Below are 18,529 nucleotides of genomic sequence, written 5' to 3'. Positions count from 1 at the left end.
TTAGTATGCATTATTGCCAATGCAAGCAAAACACTGAAATGGTTGTATAAGGATTTTGTACAGAAGTATCAAAAGCAATCTGCAAATATTCATACTCATCTGATAACTACCAACACCTAAGTGAAGAATACAATACTAAAACTTACATAAATCCCAACATATTCTTTCTCTTTCTTTCTCACACAAACCCATACACATATACATGCACAAACATACACTCTGTCATAATATTTAACATATGAAGTATAATGTAGAAGTATCAAAAATGATAGCATGCTAGACCTAATGCCTTGTAGTATATTTCATTATATCTGTTTACATCAATGCAAATTTAGACAGTACTAGGGGTTGAATCTGTCTCAAATCATCCCTCAAGGGTTATCATAGTTGATTTAACTGATTATACACCCCTCTCATATAAATGTGTGCATTCATACCTATGCAAAAAAAAAATCAATGTTAAGCAACATTTTAAAATGCATCAGACTCCGGAGCCTAATGGTATGCATTTCCTTTACTATCTCATCATAACATAGTCTACTTAATGCAGATATAGATATTTCCTGCTTGCATCTATTATTTATTGCTATTTTTACATACTTATAGCTCTTTATAAATCCTTGAAAATGGGTGTAAGACACAAGAGGAACAATGTAATGTTGTTTCAATTTTCACTTTAGCTAGAAACCAAGAAAAATTCTATCTAAATTTCGGTAAAATCTAAACAATTCAGTTGATATTATAGAACTACCGGGTTTGTGTCTATTTAATGTAAGTAATCACTATTAAACTTGCTAACTTGCTATAGTTATGTTTCAAAAATCACCTGTCACAAGACTAGCTTCTAAATACCTATACAAAGATATACACACATACACTCATAAACACATACACACACTTTCATATTCATATAGATGCACACACTCATATACCAAGTACATTACAATAATAGTTTGTTGTATCAGGCACAGGACTACAAGCTCATGAGATAGATGCATTGTTCATTAATTCAACTTCCAATATAGTATAAGTAGTTATTTTACCAATGCCCTGTAAAGTGAAAGAAGGTAAAGTTATCGCAGCTTAACCTCAGGTCAGTTCTATCTGAATAGGTCTGTGATCGATGGTGTTCTTATCATAAATATCACATGTTTATGTTTAAAGTATGACAACATTATCCAATCTGTCTTTTTTTTTTCTATTTTTTTTTTAAGGCAGCAGGATATGAGTTGAGAACATTCTGCTGCTATTTCTAATTGGACAAGTCTTCATCCATATGCATCACATCTCCATTTAAGCAGTCTTTTTCCTTGCACACATTCTGCTTATGCCCAGTTTTTCTCTCAACACATTTGTACTTTACACATCCAGCAAAGTATGCTTGCTTCGTTTTTTGTTTGTTTTTTTTTCTTTCTTCTTATCTTCTCAAATCCCCTGTAATCAAGGCCCATGTCTCACTACCATGCAGCATTGCAGTTCTAACACAAGCATCACACACTCTGGTTTCCTGCTCTCTTGTACTGAAGGTTCAAAGAATCCATCCAGTCAGCTGCCTGCATTTCATTGCCAACTTACTAATATGCACATGGAACGATGCATCACAACTCATGTCAATGCCTATGTCACACACTGATTCTGATTCTGTAACTGCAATCCCTCCAGATCCAGTGCATTAGTCTGCATTGCATTTAAATTTGTCCAGTGATAGCTTAGGGCTTGGAACTTGCCAACATTGAATTGCATATTATTGCTGACAACCAACTTGTATATTGCATCTTACTCATGTTGCAGGTGCTTGCCATCTTATATATAGCTACATATTGTGTGTGCATGTGTATATATACACACACAAATATATGTAGTAATACTGATAATAGTCCAAGGGTAGAATATATATATAAAAATATATGCATGTGCACATCCATGCACTTGTGTGTGCAGTTGTGTATAAACATCTGTGAATCGATAAATTTATATACATGGATATACCAATCTCCGTATGGCTTGATAAACAGATAAAAGCATGTGTGTATGAATTTCATACACACACACACACACACACACACACACACACATATACATGCACATGTATGTTCACACACATAACCATATATTTTTCTTATCATCACAAGTAATGTACTTTAGTTTTAATAGAAGTGTTATACAGAATTGGTTTCATTTTCATCTCTAAAGAAATTCTAGATAAATATACTTTCCAATTCATTTTATTTCATGTCACTTCTCTGTTTTGTTTATGTATTTGCTTATTTATTTTGTTGATCTGTTTTATTGTATTTATTTGTTATTCTTCTTTTCTACAAGAATTCTTTATGCCGATTATAAGTTAGATGTGAAGACATCATCTGGAATTGTCCCTATGCATTTACGACGGTTCTGTCTAACAGACTTAAAACATCGATTAGAGTAGCTAAAGCATTAATACAATTTACATGTTTCAAAATAAGTAGCTACTAAGTGATTACACTAAAAAATATACAGACATGTATAAATATACATGCATAGACATTTATACACACACATACTGTGTGTGTGTGTGTGTGTAAAACAAGCAAATAATGAAAGTACTAGCATCACATCTATTCTTTGGTTAATGTTGTTTCCTGCCCCCCCCCCTTTCATTTGCCTTTATACATATGTGTGTGTGTCTATGTATATGTATATATATATCTATATATATATACACACACATGCACATGCATACAGGGTGCAATAGGTAAGTTGTTGCCATTTTATATGCAGTGTTGCATATCCGGCCCATTTAAAAGTACCCCTGATATGTCAGGCAATATGATATGCTTGAGAAGACCTGTTGAGTCAAGTAAAACCAAAATCATAGCTGTGGCCAGGTTCACCTGACTAGCTCCCATGCCAGTAGCACGTAAAAAGCACTATCCAAACATGCCCGATGCTAGCACCCACTGACTGGCTCCCATGCCAGTGGCACATAAAAAGCACCATCTGGATGTGGCCGATGCCAGTACCCCTGACTGGCTCCTGTGCTGGTGGCACATAAAAAGCACCATCCAAATGTGGCCAATGCCAGTACCCACTGACTGGCTCCTGTGCCAGTGGCACATAAAACACACTATCCAAACATGATCAATGCCAGGCCCACCTGATTTGCTCCTGTGCTGGTGACATGTAAAAAGCACCCACTACACTTTCGGAGTGGTTGGTGTTAAGAAGGGCATCCAGCTGTAGAAACTCTGCCAGATCAGACTGGAGCCTGGTGCAGCCGCTGGCTCTCCAGACTTCAGTCAAACCATCCAACCCATTCCAACATGGAAAATGGATGTCAAATGATGATGATGATGATGATGATGACATACATATAGAATACACCTCAATACCACATTATCATGTATAATGTATATAATATATATATCATCATGATATATATATGTGTGTGTGTGTGTGTATCAGCAGCAGCAGCATCATCATTTTGGATCTACTTTCTGTGCTGAGATGTGTGTGTGTGTGTGTGTGTGTGTGTGTGTGTGTGTAATAAATATCCTGACACATTCATTTACACAAAAACTGGGGTTTTTTTTCCATATTCCATATTTTTCAAATATTTAATCTATGATATACTAGCAATGCACCTCGGCATTGCTGAATGTTATGACCTACAGCCACATTATATTATTTGTTCCTTTCTTATGGGCAGAATCAACACATGAGGGGTATCAAGCAAACAACTCTTCTTTATAAACATGTTTTACGGTAATTTTCTGATGAACAATACTGACATTTTTTTAGCTTAGATGAGAAGAAAATCCTAACATTGGCACCAAAATGGCCTGTAAATTGTGTGACTCTGCCTCATTTTGGTGTTCATTTTTGTAGTAAAATAGGGTTGCTGTACAAAAAACTTACTTTTAAGTCGGTAGCCAAAAGATTGCTCAACCTTTTGATATCTCATGCAGCAATATTGGCAACTCAATTTCATGGTTACAAATGTAGAAGCTGAAATAGTTCTTATCCATCCCATAATATTTGTTGATAACTGTGAAAAGCACACATACACATTAGCTTCCCAATCAAAAGGCCATATTCAAAAGTATTATGGTTTTCTGCAAGCATATTTGGTATCAGTTTATATCAATGTTGAGAATTAAAAAAAGGACTTTTGGGACTGTATGTATATGTACATACATAAGGATATGAGTAAACAGGGTTGGTGATGTGGGAAGTTTGACATAAATGTATAGGGATGCTGTGATTCATGAAAATAAATGGTTTATGCTGGTATGCATAGGTGGGGCTGTAGTGATGGAGTGATGTATGGCTTATTGGCTGATGAACGGTAAAAGCCTAAGAAATAAAGTAAAGTATATTAATGAGTTGCACAAGGAAAGGACTTTATTTTGCTTTTGAGTGCAAACATACAAAAGTAAACAATTGAGACTTAGGGGTGTAAAGAAATTGATGCCAAATGAGGACATAGAAGTATCCATATTGCAGAAGGTAAGGTACATGGAAAGAAAGTTGCTTCATTGTGAGAGTGCCATCTCTGTAATGTTTGAGCTGACTGCACACTTCATATGTTCAGTGAAGCCAACAATACTTAAGGCAGGGAGGTGATGGGTGGACAGCGGGGAAGGGGCATTGAGTGTTTCTTTTAAGAAAAATTAATTTTTAGAAAAAAAAATTTCCAGTTTTGTAATCTTTATATTCTTTATGTGGATTAAAAGAAAACAATTCGAAAATAAGTCAAGAATTATGAAATTGGGGGTGGGGAAAATTAAAATTTTGTAAACGTAATTTTTTGGGGAAAAAAACAAGTGGAAGTGGGTGGTATGGAAAATGTGCTGCAAAAGCATGTTTCTTTTTGGTCATTTTCTGTTGACAAATAGGGTTTTGTGCATCACAAATGCACTCATAACACTTCTTATACATAGTTGCATTTTTTGACACCAAAAACATTAAAATTTGCAATTACTGTAGATCAGAAGCAAATCCAAATATTGCCCGAAAATGACCTGTAAATTGTGTGACCCAACCTCATTTATGAGGTTATTTTTGTAGTAAAAAGAGTTGTGTAAAAAATCATACTTTATTTGATAACTGAAAGATTACTGAATCTTTTGATACCTCATACATCAAAATCGACAACTCCATTTTCAAATCCACAAGGAACATACACAACACACACACACACACACACTAGCTCTGTTTTTTAGACAGATATTCCTTATTACTTATATATATTCTATTTACATTTAATAATGTCTCAAGCCTGGCGTCTGAGTTGTTATTTACTTCCATAGTATTTAGTGTTATAATTTTTTGCTGTTTATTTTTTTACTAATATTGTGCAGTGTAAATTGTAGTTCCTTGATATTTGATGCTATAATCATCTAGTTCAATAACAAGGGGGATAGTATTAACTAACCTTAAGGACAGCAGTATCACCTTGGTTTAACTATACATGGAGAAAGAGGATGTCAGCTTGGTCTCTCAACAGTAAATCCAGTAAATCTCATTTTATTCTAATATAAAGGCCAATAACCTTAAAATAGAATTTGGGAGCTTGTGATATCACTCAATTTGGTAGAAATAGCAGACAAATCACTTTCAAATCACACTTTATTATCTTTAAAGAAGAGGAATGACATACTAGATAATATAATCCTTGATATCCCTAAAATGGTAGGATAGTCCTGGATGGAACCGTTTTGATGATGGAACTGCTTGATTCAAACTGAGTTGAAGTCAAACTACATCAACAACTAATGTCTCCTATGGTTGTCTTTAGTCTAGCTGATGTTAGCTGTTTAACGTCAACAATTCAGTCACTAATATTGTTTCTATCTAATAGTGAGATCAGGGAGTGACCTCACTAGTGAAAAATTAATGACATCACCAATCAACAAAGCCATTTAACCTGCTGAAGATAGCAGCCAAATAACTCACAAATTACATCTTACTATCCTAATTAAAAGAAGGAACACATTTTGATATGTAGTCTGAGATATGTGAAAAACAAACATAATGCTTATGACTAGTGTGCCTTCAATTTTAGTTTCACTTGATTAGAAGTGATCTGCGCTTAAACAATAACTACATGGCATTTTTATAAACTCTGTCCTCTGGCAATAAGCACAGCACTCTCAATACAATCCAACAGATGTCAGTGATGTCACTGAAATCACCTTAAACCATGCTCAGCAAAATAAACTTATAACAGCATCATCATTATCATCATCCCATGCTGTCAGGGATCAAACAGGATGTAAAATATAGCATATTGCAATTCTCAAAGTACTTGATTCAGCATTCATCATATTTCATTTTATTGCAGTTTATGCTTGGATGCTTGCCTTTTTATTGCCAAGCACACACTGAATAGTCAGAACATATTGGTACTCACACTAGAAATTTTGTTGGGACACTCGCCTCTTTTTATCATTTATTGATCTTATTTTGGAGTAGCTGTCCTCCTAGACTAGCTACCTTTATTGGAACATAAAGAGCCTCCTTACTATTATGTAGGAAATGGAATAGCCTGTCATATTATCATGAGTGCGTATTTCCCAGACAGGTCATCTTCACAAGTAGGCATAAAAAATATTATGAGCTGAGATCTTGGGACTCTGGATCTCGCAAAAGGATCCCAATGAGTGGGAATGTCTTGTATCGCATACACATCCAACCTATGAAAACATTAAAATTATGATGATTATAGTAAGTGCATCAGTTTTATCAAATCACAGCTAATAAGGAAATCAATGCATAACCCTTGAATCTGCTATGAAAAAATTCTGGCTTTGACCATAAGATCTTTCATCATAGGTCTGCATTATCAAGTTTGACTGGGCATTAAACAAGATCAGCTAATGTAGACTAAAGGCCATTAGAGTTAATGATGCCTTACAAATATCTATATATATAAAACTGTAGTTGTGTGAGTGTCTGTCCCCTTCGATTTAGATTCCTAACTGCTCCCACATTTTGCGGTGCAGTTTAACCAAATTCGGGTATCTTATAGTCGTGATTCATATCGAGCCCGTCTGGCTATTAGCGCGCGTCTACGATGAGTCTACGATTTTAAAAATAATTTAACATCATTTTTTATTCCATTTTAATGCATAATTTTTCATGTGTCGATGGCGGCGGAGTTGGCGTCCACGCTCACATCTGCACCTGTTTGCTTCTCCCCCTTCTTCCCTCCCTCGTGAAGCTGTGGGGAAGGGAGTGTAAGGAAATCAATGTCATAAAGTGTTGTCAAGGAGACCAGCGTTCTTTTAGAACAACGACTTCATGGCTTGAAGACACCAAAACAGAAATGGCTAAGAAAGCCCGAATTGGCATCTATAAGGGAAGTAACTCTCTAAAAATGCTTATATAGTTATTTCCCTTACAAACCCGAGCAACGCCGGGCGATATTGCTAGTATAACATAAATATCTGGGGTGGATTTAAACTCAGGACCTACGAGTGATTAATTCAATAATCCAAAATGTTATTCACTCCACAGTTCTGCTTCTAGAATACTTTACATGGCTTCAAGTAAAAAAAGAAAAAAATATTAAAAAGAAGCACTCTTAATGAAGCTACTTTCAACATAACTTGACATAATGTTATCCTTAAAACATATTACATTACAATATATTGGAAATCACTTAGTGTTTTGTTTTATTTCTATGAATTTTAACTGATAGGAATAGGTTGTTGAAAATCAAGAATTCATACTCAAACTAGACTGGCACATTTCCAAATTGATGTTTATCTCTAAGACCAGTTTTTAAGAGCTCCTTGTGGGTTAAGAAACATTTTTTTATTTTTTTTTTTTATTCTGTTAACATGTTTAGTCAGATGAGAAAGGTCGGTACTTATGACCTTTGTATACACTCCTATATTGGTGAGTTTCATGTGACTAGTGTTAAGTTAGCCATTACTAAAAAGAAACTTTGTTGATTCATCACAAATGAAAATATAAAGATACAATGAAAATATAAAGATGTTACTTTCAAACACAGCTTAGACTGTGATGAAATATCTGAAATGTTAAATTCTTCCAAAAAAAAAAAAAGACAGGTGATTAGTATGTTTTGGTAGGCAGGTGGAGGTCAAAAGTCTGCTTGCTGCATTTTCTTTTCTGTTTTCCTTTATTTTTACCATTTGATTTTTAATTTTATTTTTCTTCTTTTACATATTCATTATTAAGATTTTTTTTTTTCCCTTTTGTAATTATTTATCTGTTTATCTGAAATGTAATCAGTTTGTACATATCGATTATTATCTTTGATCTGATAAGGAAATACCTTACGGAAATTTACATTTACCTAACTTACTGGCTCTCTCAAGAAAATAAAAGGAAAAAGAAAACGAGCCTGAAATTATCAAGAAAACTTCCTTTACTTTCTTTTTCCTTTCAGTTTCTTTTGTTTTTAAATTTTACTTTATTCAGAAGAAAAGAAAAAATATTGAGTGGTGCATTGCTTGAAAAACTACCCCAAAAATAAGGAACTTTAGATAAAACATTCAAAGAAAATCAGATAATTCACAACTTTTTATTAAATTTTACATCTTTTGTGCATGTGTGTGTGTGTACATACACATACACACACAAAACCCATCCAGCCCAAGTATTGGAAAAACAGACAAACAAATGATAATGATAGTAAATATAGGCACATGTATGGTTGTGTGGTTAAGAAGTTTGCTTCACCATCACATCGTTTCAAGTTCAGTCCCGCTAAGTAGGACTTTGTGAGTGAATTTGGTAGACAAAAACTATATGGAAGCCCATCATATATGTATACAAGCAAAACGCCCCCCATCCAATGAACGGTGCTGAGTTTTTAAACATTTAAACCAAATTTTCTCAAAACAATTTGTCCAACTGTCCCATAGGCCTCCCCTTTGAGAAACACTGATTTAACCTAAATTTGAGGCACCAGCAAAAGAAGAAATAAAGATAGACTTTTTTCTATTCCAAAGAAAAACAATTTTATTCACACAAATATGCAACCGAAGAGTTTTAGGTACCAGTAATGATAAGGCTGTTGACTGGGAGAACACAAACATGGTTTAAACAGTAAGCTTGGCAGGAAAGAAATGTGCCTTTAAGCAGTGCAAAAACAACAAAGAATGTACAGGTTGACGGAAGAAAAGCAGGACAAAAATGACTTTATCGATCGCATTCTCACCTGGAATAAATTTTTGTAATTTTTTCAAGACTTATACACGCCCTGATACCGTCAGTATCTACATATCAAATTTGAGCGCAATCGGATGGAGGATGCCTGAGATCCTAGAAGACACACACAGACAGACAGAATGAATTTTATATAATAGATATGTAGGTGAAGGCACATGGCTTAGTGGTTAGGGTATTCACCTCATGATCATTAAGTTGTGAATATGGTTCCTGGCAGTGCATTGTGTCCTTGAGCAAGACACTTGGTGCACTCAGCTGGCAGAAATGAGTTGTACCTGTATTTCAAAGGGACAGTCTTGTCACTTTTTGTATCATGCTGAATCTTCCTGAGAACTATGTTAAGGCTATGTGTGTCTGTGGAGTGCTCAGCTACTTGCATGTTAATTTCACAAGCCAGCTGTTCTGCTTATTGGATCAGCTGGAACTCTTGCCATCATAACTGACAGAGTGTCTATCATTTCTATGTGTGCACATGTCTTTGTGTTTATTATACCCCCATCTAAACCCCCCACCCTATCAGTCTACAACTTGTTTTGGCTTGTTTACTTCAACCTTAATAGTTTTGCAGAGGAGACAGAATAAGCACCAAACTAAGAAGGAGGAGGAGGAGGCAGTGTCCCAGCATAGCCACAGACCAGTGACTGAAACAAGTAATATATGTGTGTGTGTGGATAGATAGATAAACAGGAAGACAGGCATAGTTAATATGGCCATAACTTACAATCATGGATGGCTTGGTAACAAGCCTTGGCTCTCCCATTCTTGATCCAGCTGAATATTTTAGATATGAAAGGAGAGAGGTCTAATCCAATGTTGGACTGGTAATCTATTTATCAACCCCAAAAGATGAAAGGCAAACTTGAATTTGGTGGAATTGTAAGACAGGGCACAGAAAGGCAGAATATTACAACACATTCTATTCAGTGCTTTAAAGGCTCTGCCATATTCTCTCTCTCTCTCTCTCTCTCTCCCCCCTCTCTCTCTCTCTCTGTATGTATGTATGTATGTATGTATATATATATATATATATATATATATATAATGATAAATATCAAAGTGAGTTATATACAGTAGCGGTAACACATCGTGACGTATTTTTGCCATTTCAATATGGCTAACCCCTAAGGGTGGATGCTACTGTAGTTTTTAGCCCCAGGAGGACACACTCCTCCAGCTGGCCATAGACACACTTTCTGTGTCCTGTCAGTATTTGCAAAGGGAAGTCATCCTTCCCGTCTTCAACTTATGATACACACGGACTCGAGTTTCGAGGTATTGACCTCTCGTCAGCGTGTGACAATCATAGTTGTCGCCGAGAATTAGATTTCCTTCACAAATACTTATACTTTTTCCAGCGCCCACTGTCGCTGATATTGAAAAAGTGAAATCAAACAATGATAAATATCAAAGTGAGTTATATACAGTAGCGGTAACATATCGTGACGTATTTTTGCCATTTCAATATGGCTAACCCCTAAGGGTGGATGCTACTGTAGTTTTTAGCCCCAGGAGGACACACTCCTCCAGCTAGCCATAGACACACTTTCTGTGTCCTGTCAGTATTTGCAAAGGGAAGTCATCCTTCCCGTCTTCAACTTATGATACACACGGACTCGAGTTTCGAGGTATTGACCTCTCGTCAGCGTGTGACAATCATAGTTGTCGCCGAGAATTAGATTTCCTTCACAAATACTTATACTTTTTCCAGCGCCCACTGTCGCTGATATTGAAAAAGTGAAATCAAACAATGATAAATATCAAAGTGAGTTATATACAGTAGCGGTAACACATCGTGACGTATTTTTGCCATTTCAATATGGCTAACCCCTAAGGGTGGATGCTACTGTAGTTTTTAGCCCCAGGAGGACACACTCCTCCAGCTGGCCATAGACACACTTTCTGTGTCCTGTCAGTATTTGCAAAGGGAAGTCATCCTTCCCGTCTTCAACATCCTTCCCGTTGAAGACGGGAAGGATGACTTCCCTTTGCAAATACTGACAGGACACAGAAAGTGTGTCTATGGCCAGCTGGAGGAGTGTGTCCTCCTGGGGCTAAAAACTACAGTAGCATCCACCCTTAGGGGTTAGCCATATTGAAATGGCAAAAATACGTCACGATGTGTTACCGCTACTGTATATAACTCACTTTGATATTTATCATTGTTTGATTTCACTTTTTCAATATCAGCGACAGTGGGCGCTGGAAAAAGTATAAGTATTTGTGAAGGAAATCTAATTCTCGGCGACAACTATGATTGTCACACGCTGACGAGAGGTCAATACCTCGAAACTCGAGTCCGTGTGTATCATAAGTTGAAGACGGGAAGGATGACTTCCCTTTGCAAATACTGACAGGACACAGAAAGTGTGTCTATGGCCAGCTGGAGGAGTGTGTCCTCCTGGGGCTAAAAACTACAGTAGCATCCACCCTTAGGGGTTAGCCATATTGAAATGGCAAAAATACGTCACGATATATATATATATATATATATATATATATATATATATATACAGTCACTCAATTAATTCAATGTAGCATCCAATCTGCCTCAACAAACCCTCTCCTTATTTACATTTCAAGGTTTGCTGGAGTATTTCAATATTTCAAAATTCTTACTCCAGATTTTCATTATTCATTTTCTCCATCACTCAAGAAGACAACTGAAAATAAGCCTAGTAGAAGCATGTTGTAAGATTTACTGGAGGTTATTGTTATGAATGTTATTTACACAAAGTTTCAGTCACCTAAGGTCTGACAAGTTCTAATAAGACTGTATATACTTCACTGAGGAAATCTAATAAATAAAACAGCACCCATCATCATATTAATGTTTAAGAACTGTCACCCTAAAGGGACACTATACTTTTGACATATTGTTTCTACAAGCCTTGTCTACTGGTGGCTTGAACAGCAGAGAAAATAGAAGTAAACCATAAATCTAAAGTGATGGTAAGCTACACATCAAGTACTGACATTAACCTCACAACACCAGTGATGCCATGTAATAAACTCAGTTGAGTGAAACTGACCACAGAAGTCAGAATGGTTTGCCTATTAATTTGGAAGCTCTTTTATCTGCCTTTTCAGTTATGCAACACTTTGAAAGAGCTGGGAAATTAAATTTGTATTTGAGTTTTAAATTAAGTCTTGCTGTCAAGAATTTGATTATATATCTAAGGTCCTGTGAGGAAACCAGAATATCAATTAAGGTATGATTATGAAAACATGGTGGTTGAGAAATTTTATTGAGAATTCGATTAAATTCCTTTTCTTCACTCACGAATCATGCTAAAACATAAAATAGATCTGACAATTAAAAAAGAAAACTCTCTTCGAAAGCTGGGCACTACTGATAACTGTATGCTGATTATTAGCCCTATTGATAGCTGTGTGATGACTTGTGGCACTATTGAATACTCTGTGATGGCTATTAGATTGAATTCATTGGCAAATATAATCGTTGAGAAATTTCTGTTTGGGAATTACAATACACTGTTTGTTGTAATGAGATTTTTATTTTCATTTTTTTTATATCATTAAAAGTATAAATCTGTTATAAAATGGTTCATAGAACACTACTTTGATATAATATCTGTTTTGTAAAGGGTCTAAGATTATTTGTAAGAGGAAAATCAACCATCATACTGCTTCTCATCACCCAAGAGACTAAAGAATCCAGTGAAAAGATTAGATGCTCATTGAGTGAAATATCTTTTAGCTTCAATGATACCATTACTAAAAGCTATGAGTCTTTACAAAGGCTCATATCTCTAGGGTCTTCTTCCACATGGCACCTTACAGGCAAAGAATAAAGACAAATAATGTCAAGAGAATAACAAATGTGAAAACCTAGGTTTACTGGTGTGGGGTAGGGTATCTTTGTAAACATTTGTAATTAAAAGGGATTATTAAAATGGTATCCAGAGTTGCAGTGGGATTGCAGACAATGGTTTAGATGTTGGTATCAGTAGTGATAGAATCAATATCTGACATAGTAAGTCCTGTAAATTCCATTTCAATATAAGAAGACAATAAACAAAAAGGCCTTTTCGATACAAGTCGTGCAGTTCTATATATATGAGGGAGTAAACAAAGTCTGTTGTTTTGGGGTTTGGGAGGGATTTTTTTTTTGTATTTGGGTAGTAAACTTTAACCTACATACCTCAGTTGTACCTAGCTGTTGATAAACGTTTACCAGATGGTAATAGAGATCATCTAGGAATTTTAACTGAAGAAAATTAAGGGAACAAGGGGAATTATTTATTTCAAATGTTATAAACCAGAGCTAAACACTGGTCTCTTTACATTAAATGCTTATGTTTTTTTACATTGCTATTCAAACTTTAGGGAGTGATAGATTTCCTGATACTTTCATTCATTATATTTTTATATCAAATTTTTTGGCCAGATCAATAAACTTGGCGTAGAGTCAGCGTATTTTTTTCTCTTTCCATTTTTGCTGGAACACTTTTTGGATGAACAACAAGTTTTGTTATAAAGATCTTCTGACCTGTCATGTATCACATTGATAGGGAACCACCGCAGTCATCTCTTGCTGATATTTCCTCTTGATAATGTCCACCAGAAGACCACATTTATGTACTGACACAGTTGTATTGTTGTGGCTTAAATACCTTTAATCATCGGTCATTTTAATAGAGAGTGGTGACACCATATCTTTCAAGAATGCAAGCAGCACTGGTTTTAGGAACAAAGAGATGGAAGAACTAGGACACAGAAGTACTAAATCCAAAATAGAATTTTCCTTTCAGTCAGGGTTGCTGCTTCTATATAAGTTTTGTCAGCTACCTGCAAGCAACTGACATAGGCTGCTCCCTCCCTGAATTTTCATCTACAAAACCAAACCATGTTGGAGATCATGATTGTGGTCATGGTGGTAGTAGTGGTGGAGGTGGTCGTGGTCATGGTCGTGGTTGATCTTCTAATCAAATCATGGAAACTATATTACCATTGGTTTTTTTCCATTGCTGATACTGTCAGAGATAGTATCATCAATGAAATGTACATAAGCAGAACAGATACCACAATCCATTCCCTCTGTGTGTGTGTGTGTGTTTAGTGTTTATGTATGCATGCTTGAGTGCATGAATGTGTGGATGTTTGTGCTCTGCCATCCAACTGTGACTTTGTAACACCAATGTTTTTATTCTTTACACTGAAACTCTGAAAAGAAGACAAGAAAATTAGATTTATTTTTACAATTTCTTGTCTTCGCTCTTATTTTTATATATTTTCTTTTCTCTTTTCTTGTTCTTCTCTCCACCTCTTGTCTATTTTTGTCATCCTCTTGTATTCTTCGTCTTCTTCCTCTTCTTCTTCTTTTTCTTCTTCTTCTTCTTCTTCTTCTTCTTCTTCTTCTACTACATCTTCTACTCTTCCCCATCATCTTCCTCTCCTTCCTCTCTACAATTAAATTTCACTACAACCTCTAATCGACCAGTATTTTTTTATTGTTGTTTCCGGTTATTGTTGATTTGTTTCTGTTTCAATCCACATTAAAGGTACATCTAATGAGCTGTTGTCACTTCAATCAAGGGACCTCTAGCTATAAGGCCAAAGAAAGCCTCTATGAAGGGAATACCATCATCAACAGTTCTAATTAGCCCATCACAAAATTAGGGCTAAACTACTTCAGGCCTTCAATGAATTAGCTGGGCAATATCAAAGGAATGTTCCAAAATAAACCTTTCATTTAACAAAAACAAAGAACAACCAATAAATAATGACATCTAGTGGATTTTGAGTTGCTTTTGTTCTTGTTTTGGAAGGGTTTGTTTGTTGTTGTTTTGAGGTGGAGGTGGGACAACAGCAGGGAGGGGAAAGTCGTTAAAATTAGAAGAATTTCTAATTTTATATCATTTCTCTAAATAATAATTTCACCACCACCAGAGATGGAATATAATATTCCATCACTGGTGGTGGAATTATTATTTTAGAGAAAAGACATAAAATTAGAAATTCTTCTGATTTTACTAAAATGTAAAATAAGGACAAAAGAAAAAAATTAGAACCCATACTAAACGTCATGATGAAGAGCAATCAACTTAATTTCTATTATTTTGAAGAAAATAATGAAACAAAAAAAACAGCTTTCCTTGAGATTAGTCAGACAAAGGAATTTATTTGAAGTTTGAATATAATTAAAATAGAAATGTTAACTGCTTTTTATGAATTTAGGAATCTTCATCTGATGGTTTCCTTATAATATCGGCAGTCACAATCTTTATGACGAAACGTAATGTTAAGAGACTCTTCTCACAAACATTTACTACCACAAGCTTGAAAAATAGAAAGCTCTATATAGTCTCTTCAGCTGCTAGAAATAACACCTAAAGTTCTCACAAATCACTTTCTATCTTTTTAAAAAGCAAAGAATACATTGGACGATGTAGTCTGGAAAAAAGACAGTGTTCATGGTTTCTATAACCTTGATCATAGGGTCTGTTGTATGAAGGATGACATGGAACTAAACAACTATAATGACATATATTACCAACTTCAAAATATACACACACACACACACACATATATAGGTTTGGCTATGTGGTTAAGAAGCTCACTTTGCAACTATGTGTTTTGGGTTCAGTCCCACTGCACAGCACCTTGGTCAAGTGTCTTTTACTATAGCCCTGGGTCTATCAGTGCCTTGTGAGTGGATTTCAATGTCGGAAACTGTGTGAAGACCTGTTGTATGTGTGTGCGTCTTTGTGTTTTTCTTCCAACACTGCTTGACAAGTGGTGTTGGTTTGTTTATATCCTTGTAACTTAATGGTTTGGCAAAAGAGATTGATAGAGTAAGTACTGAATTTATTTTTTTTAAATACTGGGTTTGTTGATTTGATCAAGTAAAGCCTTCAAAGAGGTTCCCCAGCATGGTCATATTTCAATATATATCAAGAAAGCATGCAAAGATCTTTCTTCAAGTCTTGTACTGTTATCCAGTATCGTCTGCTAACCATGCGTGAAATTGTAATTGATGATGATGATGTCAGTGATGACTTAAATCTTCCCTATTATTTCTCTGTCTTACAAGTGTTAAATATTGATGTATGTAGGACTGTCAGAATAAACCTCAACCAATTAGGATGGTATAGGTAAGGTAGGGTTAGGCAACTGCTCTTTATATCTGATTCATAAGATTTACTGCTGTGTATGTTGGGGTAGTTAACTGAACCGGAAATAACTCTCCTCTTACAGGAAATCATTCTCTTGGGTTGATGAAGACTTCACAAGTATATTGTCACATCAAACACTGTTGTAGGTCTGTTCTCTTGACTAATTCTCTCCCATAGTAAATTATAAAGAATCTGTTGGAGATTAGCTACACTGGTAGCCAGAAGACATGTAATCAAGAAATCAAGCATCTGAAAGACGACAGCAGGAAGTGAAGGAATGATGTATTTCTAGATGAAGTTTAGTTGTGGTGAGATAATGTGATAAGTAGGATGAAGAACAATAAATTGAAGCAACTGATTCATGAGAGGAGGTGACAGTTTTCTCATAGACCTTTCTATCTATTTGAACTTCAAATTTACTATAGATCTTTCATCAACAACACAACACTCTGCTAATACTAATATCACAGCATAGATAAAGTGTTGTTCTGTAGTTTAAAGGCTCAAAACTGACAGCTTTAGACTTTCCTGAGTCTTAAGCATCCTTAAGAAATTACTAAATTGATGGAGTGTGAAGCTAGGGAAACGGACTTACCAATGGCAGTTTGTGAAACAGTAATGTAATAGTTAAACTCAGTAACAAAACCATTGGACTTGTCATTGACTCTATAGAAATGTTCAAAGGCTGCAAAATGAACTGCAGTCATATCATTGCATGAGAAATGAACCAAGGAATAGATATAGTGACCACTGTATTTGTTAAGTTACAAAAGATCTTTAACAAAACTGCATTATAACAAATAATCCTTTCTACTAAAGGCACAAGGCCTGAAATTGTGGGAGAGGTGGGTAGTCGATCACATCACCCCCACTGCTTGATTGGTACTTATTTTGTTGACTCTGAAAAGATGAAAGGCAAAATTGACCTCGGTAGAATTTGAACTCAGAACGTAAAGACAGATGAAATGCCACTAAGCATTTTGCCCAGCATGCTAACGATTCTGCCAGCTCACCGCCTTGCTTTATAACAAATAATAGCTGAGATTTTATTCAGTCTTTATCCAGCATCTTCCTTTCTGTAGTTGCAAACCATGGCCATTATCAAACAGTGACAAATAGGTATTTAAAATACTAATGGCCTTCCATACAAAATACCTCAAAATTATTCTGAAAGTAAATTATAAAAATAAAATTTGTGCTAAAATGAAGTTCTATCAAGAACATAACATAAACATCAAGGAACCTGTTGTAAGAAGAAATTGTCTTGTATGGTAAGGATATGTTCTGAGGATAAATGATGGTTACATTATAAAGTAAGCTGAACAGATTGTCAAAGAAAAGGAGAGGAAGAAAACAGCAGTAAAATTGAAGTGATAGCTTCATGTGGAATAGAAGTGGTGGAGCTACCTGCACTTGGCTAAGGCTGAAACGTCTGGTAATTGTGTATCTAGGGTTAGTGCTAGTTTAGCGAATGGGAGATGTTAAACTTGATTTGATGATGGTAATGGTGTATATAGTTTGTGGGGATGTAGTGTTTATGGTGGTGGTCGTTGTGATAGCTGAGTTAATGTAATGTGGTATCAACCATAATTTCACAGACTGTTATTCTGTTAAAATTCAGAAAATGTAAGTGAAAGTTATTGCTTTTAGTCACAGCCTCTTTGCTGTCTGATGACTGTAAATGGCTATTTTTGTCATAACTACTCATCGTTTCCCCCTTGTAGGAACCAATGGTCGCGCTTGGAGGAGTTTTCAACCAGCAAATTTCATTTCTTTTTTCACCTCCTCCTTTCCATCATTCTCTCAATTAATTCAATTTTCCGTAAGAACTTTTTGGATAATCATGCATTAGTTATTTATTGGTAATCCAAATGAGAAGATGCTATGGTTAAAGGATTCTGCTATTAGGCAACCATTTTCCTGATTTTATTGCAGAACCAACGTAGTAAAAACAAATAGAGTAGTTTTATAAGTGACATTATATCTCTCTTTTTTTAACTTCAATTTTTTTTTCTATTTCCTCTATTTTGGTTTCTTTTTTTTTTTCATAGAATTTTTTTTTTTTTTTTGCACTACTTTGTGTTTTTATTATAAAATAATACAAGACGCACTGGCAAAATTGGTAGTGCACCGGACTGAATGCCTTGCAATATTTAGTTTCATCCTATCTGCATTCTGGGTTCAAATCTTGCTAATGTTGGCTTCTA

General features: G+C 35.3%; 1 protein-coding gene and 1 long non-coding RNA gene across 2 annotated transcripts in view; one reads left to right on the top strand and one right to left on the bottom strand.

The window, feature by feature from the left end:
* LOC118761329 overlaps positions 1-18,275 on the bottom strand; it is a 19,268-nt gene extending 993 nt beyond the window's left edge. Inside the window, exons 1-2 of the long non-coding RNA XR_004997296.1 lie at positions 18,265-18,275; positions 12,824-12,830 (exon numbers count right to left, since the gene is read on the bottom strand). This is a non-coding gene — a long non-coding RNA (uncharacterized LOC118761329). The remainder of the gene's footprint in view (positions 1-12,823; positions 12,831-18,264) is intronic.
* The window catches only part of LOC115232534 (mannosyl-oligosaccharide glucosidase-like), a 382,449-nt gene that overhangs the window by 204,748 nt on the left and 159,172 nt on the right, over positions 1-18,529 (top strand). The window lies entirely within an intron of this gene.

The sequence above is a fragment of the Octopus sinensis genome, linkage group LG2 (genome assembly GCF_006345805.1).
Source record: "Octopus sinensis linkage group LG2, ASM634580v1, whole genome shotgun sequence".
Lineage (NCBI taxonomy): Eukaryota > Metazoa > Mollusca > Cephalopoda > Octopoda > Octopodidae > Octopus > Octopus sinensis.
This window is presented reverse-complemented; position numbering and strand designations above follow the sequence as displayed.